At 37.8% G+C, this 12,719-nt stretch overlaps 1 long non-coding RNA gene across 8 annotated transcripts in view; it reads left to right on the top strand.

Moving 5' to 3' along the window:
* The window catches only part of LOC138743442 (uncharacterized), a 284,588-nt gene that overhangs the window by 86,841 nt on the left and 185,028 nt on the right, over window positions 1-12,719 (top strand). Inside the window, exon 1 of one of the 8 annotated variants that reach the window (XR_011344884.1) lies at window positions 9,266-9,331. The exons of the other annotated variants lie outside the window; for them this stretch is intronic. This is a non-coding gene — a long non-coding RNA (uncharacterized lncRNA). Of the gene's footprint in view, window positions 1-9,265; window positions 9,332-12,719 lie in introns of those variants that run through there. 8 annotated transcript variants of the gene reach the window in all.

The following is a 12,719-nucleotide window of genomic DNA, read 5'->3' as shown; positions in this document are numbered from 1 at the left end:
CAGGGACTCAGTCAAATTTTGTAACAAATATAGGACTAAAGGTTTTGGATTAAATGGATGTCCTTGAAGTACAGCTACAGATTGGCAGGTATGATATTGTGGCCACCACCGAATTGTGTCTAAATGATGGAAGTAATTGGGAGCTGAATATTCAAGGATACGCAATGTATGGAAAGGATAGGCAGGTAAGCAGAGAGGGTGGTGTGGCTCTGTTGGTAAGGAATAATATTAAATCATTTGAAATAAGTGAGATAGCATCAGATGATATAGAATCATTGTGGGTTGAGGTCAGAAATGTCAAAGGTAAAACAATAGTTTTGGCAGTTATATACAGACCCACATGCATCCATGTTGATGAGCCCACTTGGGGATTGGCTGTACTGGATTGGGTGTTGTGCAATGCCCCAGAGGTGATTAGAGAACTTTGGGTAAAGGAACCATTAGGTGACAGTGATCATAATATGATTGAACTCAATTTGATATTTAGCAAAAATTAACTGGAGTCAGATGTGTCGGTATTTCAGTGGAATAAAGGGCATCACTGCGGCATGAGAGAGAAACTGGCCAAGTATATTAGAAGAGGGCAATAGGAGGGAGGATGGCAGAGCAGCAGTGGATGGAGATTCTGGAAAAAATGGGGAAGGTGCAAGATAAATACAAACTGAAAAAAGGAAACATTTGAATGGAAGGTGTCTCAACTGTGGCTGACAAGAAAAGTCAAAGCCAATGTAAAAGCAAAAGAGAGGTTCTACAGGGAAGCAGAAATTAGTGAGAAGGTAGAGGATTAAGAATTTTTGAAAACTTGCAGAAGGCAACTCAATACTCATAAGGAAGATAAAGATGAAGTATGAAAGTTGGCTAGTAAATAATATTAAAGACAATACCAAAAGCTTCTTCAATTACATGAAGAGAAAAAGAGAGGTGAGAGTAGATATAGGGCTACTAGAAAATGATGCTGGAGAAATAATAATTGGAGATGAATAGATGGCAGAGGAATTCAATGAGTATTTTGTGTCAATCTTCACTGTTGAAGACATGAGCTTTGTGCTGGATGTCCAAAGGTATCAGAGAAGAGAATGGAGGGCAGTTACTATTTCAAGGAAGAAGGTACTCGGAAAGCTGAATAGTCTAGGGTAGATATGTCTTCCGGGCCAGATGAATTGCATCCTCTGGTTCTGAAAGAAGTAGCTGTAGAGATTGTGGAGGCATTGGAAATGCTCTTTCGGGGTCAATAGATTCTGGCATGGTCCCTGAGGAATGAAAATCACAAAATGTCACCCCACTATTCAAGAAGTTGAGAGAGGAAGCAGAAAGGAAATTATTGATTAGTTAGGTTCTTTGAATAAGTAATTAGCAAGCTAGATAAGCGAGCAGGTTTATAAGGCACTGGTGAGGCCTTACTTCAGATTTCAGATTTATTGTCAGAGTACATACGCAATAACACATACAAGCCTGAAATTCTTCTACCTATGGGTGAGACTGAATTACCACTTATTGGTAGTGCAAAAAAGTGTATTAAACATATACATATAAATAAAGAACTGTAAACAACTTGACTGTTCAATACAGAGAGAAAAATAATCAATGAAGTGCCAAAGTAAGAATCCTGAAATGAGTCTCTGATTGAGTTTGTTGTTGAGGAGACTGATGATGGAGGGGTAGCAGCTCTTCCTGAACCCAATGGTGCACATCTGGTGACAACTATACCTCTTCCCTGATGGTAGCAGCAAGAGCAGAGCCTTTGCTGGGCAATGTGGATCCTCGATGAATGCTGCTGCTCTGCCTGCAGATGTTCTTGATGGTGGGGCGGGTTTTGTGATGACCTGAGCTGTCTCCACTACATTTTGCAGGTCTGTATGCTCAGGAATATTGATGCATCTGTACCAGACCATGATGCAGTTGATCAGCACACTTTCCACCGCACATCTGTAGAAATTTTCTGGGGTTTCCAATGTCATAAAAAACTCCCACAAGCTTCTGAGGAAGTAGAGGTACTGATGAGCTTTCTTCACGATACATTGTTCAGAAAATGTCCTCTGAGATGATGACTCCAAAGAACTTAAATTTGCTCACCCTCTCCACCTCTGATTACTGGTTCATATAACTCTGATCTTCTTTTGGGCTCCTTATTTAAGAAAGGATGTGCTGGCATTGGAGGAGGGTGCACAGATGTTTTACAGGAATGATTCCTGGAATAAAGGGATTAACATATAAAGGTCTTGGACTGTACTCCTTGGAGTTCAGAAGAATAAGAGAGTACCTCATAGAAGCATGTTGTATGTTAACAGAGTAGATTTCACAAAGTTGTTTCCCATGGTGAGAAAGTCAAGGACAAGAGGCCAGAAATTTAGGATTTAAGGGGCCCAATTTAAAATAGAGTGATTTTTTTAGCCAGGAACTGGTGAATCTCTGGAATTTGCTGCCATGGGTGGCTGTGGATGCCAGATCACTGGGTATATTTAAGGAAGATATTGATAGATATCTAAATAGTCAGGGTACCAAAGGTTATGGGAGAAGGAAGGGGAGTGGGGTTGAGTGGGAGAATAGATTGGCTATGATGGAAAGGCAGAGCAGACTCGACATTCCAAATAGCATACTTCCATTCCTCTGTCTGTGGCTTTCAGTCTTATGTATTTGGATTTTCAGGGTGCTGCACATGAGACAACTTGACAAGATGAGAGCCCCTGGTATAATAGGAAACATACTAGGGTGGGTGGAGCATTGGCTGATTGACAGGAAGCAGAAAGTCAGAATGCGGGGCTCATATTGTGTATAGGTGCTGGTTGCTATTGATGTTCCATAGGTGTTGGTGTTAGGGCCTTTTTTTAAAAACTGTATATCAATGATTTAGATTATTAATTTAGATTTGTGGCAGAGTTTACAAATGATATGAAGATAGGTGGAGGAGCAGGTACTGTTGAGGAATCAGGGAGGCTGAAGAAGGACTTGGGGAGATTAGGAAAATGGGCAGAGAAGGGGAAAATGAAGTACAATGTTAGTTAATGTATGGTTATGCACTTTGGTAGAAGAAATAAATAGGTGGACTATTTTCTAAATGGTGGAAAAAAAAATTCTCAGATAGAAAGGGGAATCCTCATACAAGATACCCTGAGGATGAACTTGCAGGTTGAGACAGTTGGGAAGAAAGCAAATGCAGAGCTCGCAATCATTTCAAGAGGAATAGAAAGTAAGAGCAGGGATGTGATGTTGCATCTTCATAAGGCACTCGTGTGATCTCACTTGGAGGATTGTGAGCAGCTTTGCCTCCTCATTTAAGAAAGGATGTGCTGTTTTTGGAGACGGTTCAGAGGAGGTTCACAAGGATGATTCCAGGAATGAAAGGGTTAATCATAAGACGAACGTTCAATGGCTCTTAACCTGTGCTCATTGGAATTTAGGAGAGGGGTGGGTGGTGTTGGGGGGAGGATCTGATTGAATCATTTTGAATGTTGAAAGGCATGGACTGACTAAATGTAGAAAAGTTGGTGGGACAAAAAGCATAACTTCAGGATTGAAGGACGTCCTCTTAGAACAAAGGATGAATTACTTTAGCCAGAGGGTGGCAAATGTGTAAAATGGTTGTGGGGACCAAGTCATTGTGTGTATTATTGGAAGAAGGCTGGGCAGTGGGGTTGAGTGGGAAAATGGATCAATCAGCAGGTTAGATTCAATGGGCTGAATAGTCTATTTCTGCTTAGATTAGCGGTTCTCAACATTTTTTTGTTCCACTCTCATACCACCTTAAGTAATCCCTTACTAATCACCAAGTAATTATGGCACCCTATGCTATAGGTGCTCTGTGGTCAGTAAGGGATTACTTAAGGTGGTATGTGAGTCGAAAGAAAGGTTGAGGGCCACTGTCTTAGATTGCCTGCTCAGGATCTGGAGTGGAGCTTCATTTTCCAAAATGAAACAAAACTCCTACTAATCAAGTTAAGCAGATACATAATAATTTATTTGAAAGAGTTTCCGTATTTCCCATTAATTTTGAATGACCATTTGGTCATGTGAGTTCAGACTCATAGGTTTGTTGGCATAGGTGAAGCAGTTACTTGTCTGTAAAAACAAAAACATGAAGTAAGTAAAAGGTAAATGGAATAACTTGTTTAACCTGGAGGCACCCCACCATTACTCCTGCAATAGTATTTTAGAAAGTCCTACTTGAATTCTGTAACAAGTATTTTATTCAGTATTGAAAATGCACACAATTTGTGTGGCAGATGTTCTGTAACTGAGACTATGCAGCCAATTTAAAGTACAAATGATATTCTGCTCATGCTAGAAATTAATAGTATCATAATATTTGATTATTTTCTCTTTAAATTTAACTTAATCCAGCTCAAACAGCTATTCAGCTCATGCAAGGCCAAACATGTCATTCAAACCTGTTGTTTGAATTAGTTTAATTTTTATGCACACACCCAAATTCAACCTAGATCTGATTTTTCTAAAAAAAATGCAATGTATTGGGATATTCAATAAATATTCCATTGCAGAAATTCTTGCTCATTACCTACTACAATCAACTTATTGCTGACAATACAAACATTTTACAATAACAGTAGTCGCTCTTATTTAATAGCATAAGCATATGAAGTGCTGCACATAATGTATGTCACATAATGACATGTTTTGATGATTATGATCCCCAGGAACCCATCATTCATGGCAGCTAAAATTGTCTAATTTGGTGAAGTCATGAACAAGCTAACTGCTTGCTGTGATTTTGATATGGACACCTTTGTGACTCTTTTCTTCTACTTCCTGAGAATGAGAAGTCCTGATTTTATGAACTCGAGTTATTACTGATTGACCGCTGTGCCCTCATTTATTGCTTTTTTTTCACATCTATCTTTCACTTTAGGAAGTGCAGCAGTGACGAGGACAATTACATGAAAGTTTTCTGAATTTATGCAAGTTAACTATTTTATAGATATAAATAGAAATTTTTACATTTAAATAAATTTAGACATCCAGCACAGTAACAGGCAATTTTGGCCCACGAGTCAGTGCCACCCAATTTACACCCAAATAACCTACACCTCCAATACGTTTTCTGATTGGTGGGAGGAAACTGGAACCCCCGGGGAAATCCCACACAGACACTGGGAGGACGTGCAAACTCCTTACAGCGCAGGATTTGAACCCCAGTCCTGATCGCCGGTGCTGTAAAGGCATTGTGCTAACCGCTACGCCAACCATGTGGCCTTTGTCAATTTATTCAATAACCATTCATTTACCTGCTATAAAATTTGTTCAAATTTCTTACATTTATTCCTCAAGTAGAAGATCAAATTTAATTGCTATAAATATTTGAAGGAGACAGCCTCATGGTGTTTGATCTGCTCGATAAGTATTCAAGAGATCGGGACCAACTTCCAGAAAAAACACAAATTCAAATCCTCGGGAATTTAAATTTTGTTAATTAAATAGTCTGGAATGACAAAAATACATTTTTGTAATGGTGGCCTTAAATGTACTAGATTGTCATAAAACCTTATTTGGCCCACCAGAAGTTCTCAGAAAAGAACTTTTCCACTCTATCTGGCCTGCCCTAAATGTGACTCGAGACCCACAGTGATGTTTTATTCAATTTTAATCAAGCAATGAATTCTGAAATGGCCTCACAATCCAATCCAATGTATCAAAGCACTCTTAAAACAGAAATTCCTGACCTTAAAGTGATTCAAGTAGCCAACTCACCATTACCTTCTCAGGCAATTAGAACGGGGCAGTAAATGTTTTTCTGGCTAGTTGTGCTCTCATCCAACAAAATTAATGAATAAAATTTGCTTTGACTCTAGCAAAAGTAATTAACCTCTTAGTTAGCAGGTCTAAAGTTACTGCTGCAATCTGAATCATTTATATTTTTATGCCATAAATAACCAAGTATTATTTTTTGTTATTTAATGGTATGCTAAATGTTAAAAAAAAATCATTTTATTAGATATTCAGAAACATTGAAATACTTGGGAATCTTTGATTGATAGCAAACTTAAAGGTGGGGCTTTTCTGACAGTCCAAGGCTTTTACTAGAATTTTTGGCCAGGGCCAAATTAAATTACAACATCAGAAGCCTAATACAGCTTAGGTGCTTGTCACTTGGCTATATGACCCATTTGGGCCAGTACTGTTGGCTTCCTGCATTTGGTGGATGGGGAAAGTAGGGAATAGATGTGGCTTCAAGGAAATTGCAAGCTAATGAATTGGAATATGCTCTGCAAAAAGCAAACTGCCTAAGTAATCTTTCAAGGAATAGTTCATGCCTTGGTAGTTGTGCATTGAGTCTCCATTCTGATGGTTATGTAATATTATGAGCTATATATGATGGTTTTTTTTTAGATTTAGTAATTCCTATATAGCAGACTTCACAGGAACTTCTTGCTTTCGTTAAAATAAATCTGAAACCATGGAGCTTGTTCCTAAGGAATTTGTTGTTGAATACGGAAGATGGAATGAGTATATTTTTGGAAAATATATTTGAGTTATGTGCATACTTTTTTAACTGCTTAAGCTGAGGATTGGAACTTTTTTTTAAATTACATCATAGGATCATTTATAGCACTCAGTTTTAATACCTTGTTTCACTTCTATGACACCACTATCTTCACTCCAAGGAATAAGTAAAGTGAGCCTGTATAATGCAATTTTCTAACACAACAGTTGATAGAGATAAAGTTAAATGTCTAAGTTGAAAATACATAATTTTATTTGTGAAAAAAAATTGTACCAATGAGTGTTTTTTTTAAAATAGGGGAATATTTGTGGAATAAAAAAAAACCCTAATTTTTTTACATAAAATAAGGTGTGTAAATCCCTTTCCTGAAACCTCCTGACAATTGTTGAACAGAACACAAATATGACCAAAACTGAACATATTTCAAGAAGATATTCATATCCTCTTGAGTTCCCACTCAAATTCATTTCGATGTCTAACATCTGCTGCAAACTATATTATTTTAGAATGCTGGAAAATAGTGGGTTTTTTAAAAATATTCCTGATATTTAGGGATGTTTACTTGATGTAATTAGATTTAACATAATGGAAAATCTTTACCAAAAAGAAAAGGATGTGACTTTTTTTTAAATACACTGAGTGATTGAAATCTGCTACCACAGGAGGTGGTGGAATTGGATACAATTACTACATTGAAGAGACATGTAAATAGTTACTTGGATAGGCAAAGCATGGAAAGATACAGGCCAATGAGACTAGTGTGGACGGGCAAAAGATCTGTATGCACAAGGTGGACACAAAAGGACTTGTTTCTGTGCTGTATGACCCTTTGATTATGTTTTTAAACAAGCTCAAGAGATCATCAACACTCGAGCTCCACTAAATGTACTTTGCTCTGGAATTTCCACAATCTTTTATGTTGGCATTGCAAATTTTGTTCCAAAACACGATGCAACCAAGTGAAAGCTCCAGGGAATTGTCTCTGAATCCCTGTGTTCAAGTGTGTGATGTATTAGCCAATATGTAGACTACAGGTACCTCCAAAATTTAACTCCATTCATTGAAATCAAACTTCAGAAGTTGTGCTTAACCTTACAATGCTAATGGTTCGTATATGTAACACAATATCAAATTTCAACTCTTTGGACTTGATTTGCCAACACAGATATCCTCTACGTAGCAGTGAAAAATAAATATGGATCATTTAGTGAATCAAATTATTGCATGATACAAATCTCAGAATCTGTTTTATTGTCATGAACATGTGTCACAAAATTTGTTGTTTTGCGGAAGCAGTAATTGTGCATTACATGTGCAAAATTGCTATAAATTACAATTCCTAAATACAAGATTAATTTAAAAATAAATAATACAGGCAAAAGAGTTCATTGTCTGTTCAGAACTCTGATGGTGGAGGGAAGAAGCTCTTTTTGTAATGGTAATGTGTATCTTCAGGCTTTTGAACCACCTTTCTGATGGTAGCAGTGAGAAAAAGGCATGGCCTGGGTGGTTATAGTGAATGATAGTGAATGCTTTCTTGAAAGATCGGCTCTTAAAAATGTCTTTAATAGAGAAAGACTAACGCCCATGATGTTGCTGGCTATGTTTCCAACCCCCTGTAGCCTTTTACTGTCCTGTGCATTAGTGTCTTTATACCACACAGTGTTAGAACAAGTCAGAATGCTCTCCACGATGCACCTGTAGAAATTTGCAAGAGTCTCAGATGACGTATCAAATCTCCTTGCATTCCTCATGAAATAGAGCTGTTGGCGAGCTTCTTCATGATTCCATCGACATGATGGCCCCAGGATAGGTCTTCAGAGATGTTGACACTCAGGAATTTTAAATTACTTACCTTCTCCACCACTGACCACTCGATGAGAACTGGTTTGCGTTCTCCTGGTTTCCCCTTCCTGAAGCCCATAATCAGTTCCTTACTTTTGCTAATGTTGTTGTGACACCACTCAACTAGCTGATCTATCTCACTCCTGTACGCTTCCTCATTGACATCTGTGATTCTGCTGACAACCATGGTTTCACCAGCAAATTTATAGATGGCATTTGAATTGTGCCTGGTCACATAGTCATGGATGTAGAGCAAGGAGAGCAGTGGGCTAAGCACACATCCTTAAGGTGCACTTGTGTTGGTTATCAGTGAGGAAGAGACTGATTGCCATCTTCCAATTAGGAAGTCAAAGATTCAGTTGTAGTGGGAGGTGCAGAGGCCCAGGTTTTAAAGCTTGCTGATGAGTGCTACGGGATTGATGGTGTTGAAAGCTGAGCTGTTCTCGATGAAAAGCAGCCTGATGTAATTATTGCTGTTGTTCAGGTGATCCAGGGATGAGTGGGGAGCCAGTGAGATTGCACTTGTTGTGGAACAAATATAGTGATAGGCAAATGCAGTGGGTCCATTTCTTGGGTAAGAGTTAATTCTGCTCATGACCAACTCTCAAAGCATTTGATTAGAGTAAGTGTTAGTGAGGCAGCTGACCCTACTCTTCTTGGCCACTAGTCTGATTGGTTCCCTTTTGAAGCAGGAGGGAACCTCCTACTGCAGCCGTGAGAGATTGAAAATGTCTGTGAACACTTCAGCTAGTTGGTTGGCACCGATTTTCAGTTCCTTGATAGGTATGCCATCAGGTCTTGATGCTTTGCTAGGTTCACCCTCTTGAAGGATATTCTGACATTGGCCTCTTAAACAGATATCACAGGGTTGCCAGCTTCTGCAGGGATTTTCACTGGTACAGTTGAATTTTCCCTTTCAAATCGAACATAAAATGTGTTAAGGTCATCAGGGAGTGAAGCATCACAGTCATTTATGATGTTAAGCTTTGCCTTGTTGGATGTAATGGCCTGAGAGCTCTTCCACAGCTGGTGAGTATCTGATTCTATTTCTAACTTCACTTGGAATTGCTTCTATGCTGTTAAGTTAGCATTCCATAGGTCATATTTGGACTTTTTATAAATGTCTGGATCACTGGTGTTACCTACCTCTCAGGAGTTCTCAAATCTTTTGGTTCATCCACCGCTTTATTTTGGGGTATGCTTGGTATGTACGCATGGGTGCACACTCCTCCACACAGGTCCTGATGAAGTCAGTCACAGCTATGACTGACTTGAGTATGGCAAGTCCACCAATCAAAGCAGACCTGCAGGCGTACCATCACCTCACTCAACCATACTTTCGTTGTCTTCACCACTGGTGTTGTAGTCCTCAGTCTCCGAGTCGAAATACAAACAGGTGATCAGACTTGCTGAAGAGTAGTTGTGGGGTGGCATGATAGGCATTCTTGATGTTGGTGTTGGCTCCTCTAGTTGCATAGGTAATATGTTGATGGTAATTTGTCAGAGACTTCTTCAGGTGTTGTTATAGTCCCCTATAATGATCGGGAAAGCATGAGAGTGTGATGACTTGTGACAGTGTTCAGCCCTTGCCATGCCAGCCTGATGGTAGCCTGGGGCACACTGAATCTTCGATTCTTCAAGAATGTGTGAACAATCATATTATTCTCATTCAATTCTTTCCTGTTATTTAGAGATGTGTGGCCTGGATCGCCAACTCCGATAATGTGATAGAGATACAATAATACTGCAGTGCTAATTTCTATTGATGTTTATTATAAGCAATATAAATGAGTCTTGGTTGCAATGATAAAACTGGCATTGATAAAGTGGGCCTTTGGGTAGCTTTGACTGTTTTGTTGTGATAATGTTTAAAACTGAATCAAGCAGTATAGATTTTGGTTGCAGAGCAAATACCTGATGCATATCTAATCAGCTGATAGGGGGTCTTTCTGGTATTAGTTAAATGAACCAGCAACTTACTGTAACTTGATGAGTTTCTACCCTTTCTCAATCAAATGAAGTGACCTAATGCTTCAGATTCTCACCTGATGAATCAGATTTGTTTCTTGGTGATAACGCTGTTTTGTCTGGTTGTGTCTGTACAGTGAGATGATTGTAAACTTGAATTTGAACAAAGGTTGCCATCAACCACTGCTCTCCAGAAAGAACTTTCTTGTTTTTGCATAATTTTAATGAGAAATTAGTTGAGTTGAAATTACAATACAGGCACAAACCAGAGTGCAGCAAAATCTAAATAAAGAAACAGGACCCAGACTTACTTACAGTTTGTGGCAGAAGTGAAGAGAAAAAGTTAAAGATATGGAATCTAAACTGGAGGAATATATCAAAATAAATGAATAATCAACATGGAATATTGATTTACCTTGGATTTAATATTAACCACATGGGTGGTTGAACTGAATACATAATTGATATTTATTTATCTCTAGTGTTTGATGTTAAATGCAGCATGAGTACCAAGTGAACATTCGAGAGAACACGATCAGATGTTTTCATTTACATCCCAGTCATTCAAAAATGACAAATGAAATCAAATGGCTAGGGATTAATGCAGCTATTTGTTAACACTCACACTTGAATTTAGCAAGAACAAGACAATACAAATTTATTCCCCCCCCCCCCCCCATCAATGTATTCAAATATTAATTTGGTTAATGACTTAGACATCACCAATCAAATGTAATTAATGTGAAAAGTACAGTACTTTCCAGGAATTGCCTGTTACTACTAATTGTCTAATTTTTCCCACACTATTACTTCACAATTATATGACAAAGGTAAACATTCAGACACAATCAAAAAGCAATTGAATTTACATGGCATATTTATTTGCTCATGAATTAGATTCCAGTTACTAGCCAAAATTTCATTAAAATGAATGCTTTTGAAAAACAATTGCACAATTTTATTATTGATTTCAGCAAGTACTGAAATATTCATTGTTCCAGCACACAAGATGAAGTAGATCTGCTGCTGTTTATAATTTAAGTCTTAAGCTCTTGAGGCTTCAGTTTCTTGTAACAAATTTGGGCAGACATCCAAGGATAAATTTAGGCAGCTCTATGCTTAATTGCAAAACCAATTCACTGCAAAAAAAAAAGCTGTTGCAGCTTTTTCCTCTTTCAACTTTGCTCTGTTTATATGATCGATTGCCACGTCCAGAAGAGTAAGTAGTTTTCCATGATGAAAAGTTCCGTCTTATGACATAGCTTTACTGAATTTCATGTTGAGTGCCCAGAATTGGTCTTCCAGCTGAGCCCCATTGTGTTCTGGCCCTTTAAGGAATAAAAACATGCAATAATTATTATTCACTTCTATTCTCCTGCAGATTATGTAAACACTATCGATTTTATCAACATGGTGTTCCAATCAAGAACATTCACTTTGCATTTAAAAAAAACACTTTCTATTCTTATCACTGGTGATTGATGGTAAATTATAATGTAAAAGAAGGTTGTCTGAGGCACAAAAAAATATTTCTGGAAGTATTTGTAAAACTAAAAGAAACTAGGAAAGCAAAGAAAGATTATGAAATAAAAACTCCAAATATGTTGAATAAATACAAATAATACAGAAGATTTGTGACTGTTACAGACCAAAAAGATAGCCTGTGTTTAGTGGTAGAGGAAAAAAGTTTAAAAAAAAGCACAAGGCTGGAGAAACTCAGCAGCTCAAACTGTGTCCTTTATATAGCAAAGATAAAAATGCATAACCGACATTTTGACCTTGAGTCCTTCATCAAGCTAAGGATGTGGGTAAGGTTCATATAATCTCTGCAAAAAAAAAATGAAATATAGAATAATTAAATAGTTAAATGGCTAGTATCTGTAAATGTGAATAAGTCACAAGACCAGGTTGAAATACATCTCCAGGCTGTTGATAGAAGTGAGTGAGGGATTTGTTGCATTTCTGACCATAATTTTTCAGTGAATCCTGGCTGTAGGAGGTAGTGCTCAAGGACTGTAAAATGGGCAAATTGTTGGAATCAATTTTTGGGGACAATATAGCTTTTCATCTCATTCATTTAATAAAATCCAAACAGCATGGATTTACAAAGAGAAGGTTATGTCTGATCAAAGATTGAATTCCTTGAGGAATTTGCAAGGAAGGTTGATAAGGGGAATGCATTTGATGTTGCTATCTGGATTTTGACAAAATCCCATGATATCCAAGGGATTGAGGGAAATTCAATCCATTTCCAGTTCAGCGGTAGGAAGCAAGAAGTGATGGTTGATTGATGTTTCAATCATTAAAGAATTTTTTTCACAAGCTTTGGCATTAGGTTTCGTGCATTTTGTAACATATGTTATTGAATTAGATATACTTATGGAACTGAAATACATTTGCAAATAATCCAAAATGTGTTTGTGTAGTTAGTTGATGGAGAAGGAAGATG

Source organism: Narcine bancroftii, chromosome 9, assembly GCF_036971445.1.
Source record: "Narcine bancroftii isolate sNarBan1 chromosome 9, sNarBan1.hap1, whole genome shotgun sequence".
In the NCBI taxonomy this organism is placed as follows: Eukaryota; Metazoa; Chordata; class Chondrichthyes; order Torpediniformes; family Narcinidae; genus Narcine; species Narcine bancroftii.
Note: the sequence above shows the minus strand (reverse complement) of the source record. Positions and strands in the feature narration are given on the sequence as shown.